Here is a 4,360-nt window from a genome sequence, read left to right on the forward strand (position 1 = left end):
TACTAGCCGGGACAACTTCTTTATGTTTACAGACGTGACGTAATGACACAGCGCCATGCTCGAATTTCCCGCGAAAACCTACCCGTACCACTCAAATGAGAAAACTTTATTACAAGCTTACCGCTGTGAATCGAGCTAAAGTAAGGCGATAGTTTTGAACACTGGCTGGTTGTGTACTTGCTCAAAATGTGATTTTGGATCATTTTTTAAAAAGTTATGGACTGCAGCTTTAATAAACAGTACACACACATCACACTCCCCTGTAACAGATACTCTGGTAGTTCTTGTGTCTGTATATCCAGTTGAACGCAACTAAAAGCCATCGCAGCAAACAAAAACATGCAAACAAACAATGATTCTGTGGTAACAATGAAGGAAGTTGAGTTCAAGTGTGAGATGTAGTGTGACTAATGCCTCATAAACATGGAAGAATCATTGTATCGCTTCCACTTAGCTTTAATGCCATTTCATATGAAAAATCATGACTGACAGTAAGAGGCAACTTCAATGTTCATTCAAACCTAAATATTTTCGCATTACGCATAACAGTTGGATCACTGGGAGTTAATGAAGAGGTCTCCATTAGGTGGCAATCTTAACAGCTGCTGTGAAATGGCAGACACATCAGTGCAGTTGTGTGATGCGATTTTTAACAGTGGTTTGCTCTGCTGTCTAAAACATGGCTGCTTACAGAAGTCTAAATCTGACTTCCTGATTTCAGTTCCTGACTTGAACTAGTCCCACAATGTTTTTTTTTAAGTTGCTAAAACTCTTTTAGTTTGTACAATAAGTCATGATTCATGATTATATTATATTACACTTATTTGTTCCCTTTTTTAATTAAATCAATACAAGGGAACAAATTAATTAGTGGGTACAAATTCTTAATTTGTGGGCACGATTTAACTAAAATAAGAGAATAAGTTTAAAAAAAACAAGGGAACAAATTCTTACTTTGTGGGAATTAATCCTTAATTTGTGGATAAGTATATTTTTTTCTTCATAATGTGCAGGTCTCCCTCCGTAAGCTTCATCAATGTTTTCTCTGGTAAAGATATCTCCAAGACTAAGCCGAGAATCAACAAAAGCACAATTTAAATAAGATATGTATGAATGAATGAATGTTTTTTTTTTTTACTGGATGAGAAACATATGGCCAGAAATAAGATTTAATGTCGCCATCTAGTGGTTTTCAACCAAAATGCACTGAAAAGACTTGTGATTTGGCAACTGTATGTACAAGAATGGTAAATGTAATGTCTGTACTGGATTTGCATACAGCAGTAGCTTGTCTGGCTTCATACCTGTTTGAATTGAAATGCATACTTGTTAAATATATCATGAGAGGTGAAGTCAATATTATACCCATCTGCTGATTTTCATGCGGGGTAGATCGTTAGTTGTCACACTATTTAGTTGTCACACTATTTTTCACTTCTGCTAATATTGCTCACTTTGGGGTTATTTTTTAGAAGCTATACGTTCTGTATAACAAAATCAAATTAAGAATTCACCCAATATTAAGACGGTTTGGATGTGGATGTTTGAAATCAATATATTAAACCAATGCTAGAGAATACAACTTAATTGTACAAACAACTTTGGCTGAATATCAGAACAGCATATAAACCATTTAACCATATAAAGATATTGCAGAGAATAGCAAGAATCTGTAACATGATGGAGACTGCTACAAAGGAACTACAAACATGGCACAAGAAACAGGAACCAAACAGGGCAAAATGCAAAGCAAAAGTCCATATGAAGCACAGCAGTAAAGTAAAGCACAAGGAATACAAAACATGGGAAATGTAACAAAGGATGCCGTTTTGTGATCAGGCCTTGTATAGCCACAGTTTCATTTTAAGTGTCATCGGAAGTAGTGGCGGATGGTTTCTCGTTTGGTTGTTTACACCACTGAATAAATTGTATGGTCTGTTGCAGGGGGGGTTGTGGGTCTTTGGTGTTGTCCTACAGTGCAGTAGACTGTGTTGGGTCCATTCCCTCCCACTTCCTCTTGTGTCTGGGCTTCATCCTAATGAAATGCATAGAGAAAGTGTTTTTTTTTTGTTTTTTTGAATCCCACACTGTAAAAATATTTTTTCAGAGTTGTTAATAAAGGATTATTGGAGTACATTTGACAAGAAAATACTATTTCATTTTGTTCTACTTCATAATTTCATGTTTAATTTAGTGTGTTACTTGCCATTTCTTTTTAATTGCTTGTGAAATTGAGAAAGGAAATCAAGGGAGGCTATAAAACCACTGCACAGTTACACAGGCACATCAACAGTTTCACCCACAGATGTAACACACAACAAATGTTACATCTGTGTTAAATCCCGGGACATCATAAATGTGTCTCAATGCTTTCTGCTACACTCTTTCTTTGTTGGCATCTATGGTTTCATGAAGAATCTCTAAGATCCACACAACCTTTCCATTGTGCTACAGGTTTTTTGAAGTGAAAAAAAAAAAAGGTTCTTTAGATACAATGAGTTGTTCTTCACACAGAGGAAAAAAATGGTTCTTCAATGGCATTGCTGTGAAAACCCCCTTTTGGAACCTTATTTTTAAGAGTATATGCAAAGTCAAATATTGCCTCTAGTTAAGTTTAATGTGCTTATGGCTTTTGTTTAGATTATATGTTTACGCTTGCTATACAATTAAAGATAGCAAGCAGATATGTTTTGAATAGGTTAGGAACTACTGATTTGTGTAGCTTGAAGCATCAACACAAACAAATAACCAAATATAATCCCAAAATATTTTTTATGTTTAACATGATTAAAAAGAACTAAATAGCATGAAAGAATATCAGTGATGTCTGTGAGCTTAATAATGAACAGTAATTTGAAGCTTACCTTAACTTGAGCATAGACTGAACTATATTCTACTACCTCCTCCTGGGCACCTGTGAGATTTAGAATATACAGCAATATATCAACATCAAGATATATTCATTTATTCATCTTATATATTGGCTGTTAATTCCAAACTGCTCTAAAATAAGATTCTGTGTTACGTTGTGGAACTTCTGCATCTCAGGGTTTTCTCATGTACAGCCAGTGTAGTGTAAACCTAATGAAGATCATGATTACATTAGTCTTGAGTAGTAATCCTTTGTATTGCATTTGTTCTTCCTTGCTTCTTTTGTGAATGTACTTGAATTATTGCTTGGCACCAGCTTCTGTCCTCATTGTAGTTATGTGCAAAACATTGTGACATTTAAACCTGAACAGGTTGTGTTGAGGTGAATATATGAAATCTAAAAATTAAGCTCTAAACTGGAAAAACTAGAATGTACTGTAGTTTAAGATGAATAGTTGCTCTCAAATATCTTTACTAGTTGGTTACTAACTTAGGATTTTTAATAAATCTGATCAGAGATATTCAGTAGAGACAAGAACTATTCATTGACTAAAAGAGAAAAAAATAGCATAAATCTATTTTCATCATCCTTTTTAATTACTTTACAAAAGCAGTAAAGTACTTAATTGATCAAATTGATGAACAGAGATCAGTTTTTCATAGAGAATCTATGTGAGGCAACATGGACATACCTTTTTTACATCTGCAGTACAGAAAGACTGAAAGACATATCAAAATGCACGCTGCCACCAAACCAACTACTGGCCACAGGAGAGATGAATCAGTCTGGACACTCTTTGAGTTTTTCTCTGGAAAATGAGGCGTATATCATTAAGAACTACAGTTGACAGCTCAGTTCAGCAGTTAGACTAGATTTAGTAACCAAAATGAGCTGTTTGATTTGAGAGATGTTGATTTATACTCTGAATGATTAAGTGTCTGTGAGTTTGGCCAGATACCTTTATTAAAACAAAGCTGTATAGTGTTTATTTTGTCTTCTTTCCAGCTGACAGGGTTGCTATGGTTACAGATGATGGGCTCTTCACTGCAGTCCAGGATGAGAGTGTTGATCTGTGATGTCACATTTTCAGGAGAGCATCTGTTGTTCTGATAGCTAGAGTCAATCATGAGCTCATGAGCTCTGCATGTGAAGTTCACAGTACAGAAGTTACCACTGAACCAGTTTGAGTTCACAGTCAGGACAGGAGCCTCCACAGCATCTGAAACACACATTTTTTTATGTAACACAAAGACACATCTTTTGATGAACTATAAAAGGGGTGACCTTGTGTTTAAATTGCCAAATAATACGTTCTCACACTATTGTAGGATATCATATCCAATAACTGTTATGGAATGTAGTACATCATGACTGCATGTGCATGACTGAAACTTTGCACATAAACTGATAAAACACACACACACACACACACACATATACTGTATATATATATATATATACAGTATATATATATATATATATATATGT

General features: G+C 35.0%; 1 pseudogene; it reads right to left on the bottom strand.

Moving 5' to 3' along the window:
- Window positions 1–1,544: 1,544 nt before the first annotated feature.
- The window catches only part of LOC107728370 (SLAM family member 7-like), an 8,564-nt pseudogene continuing 5,748 nt past the window's right edge, over window positions 1,545–4,360 (bottom strand).

This window comes from Sinocyclocheilus rhinocerous, unplaced genomic scaffold (genome assembly GCF_001515625.1).
Source record: "Sinocyclocheilus rhinocerous isolate Xijiao unplaced genomic scaffold, SAMN03320098_v1.1 scaffold3323, whole genome shotgun sequence".
Lineage (NCBI taxonomy): Eukaryota > Metazoa > Chordata > Actinopteri > Cypriniformes > Cyprinidae > Sinocyclocheilus > Sinocyclocheilus rhinocerous.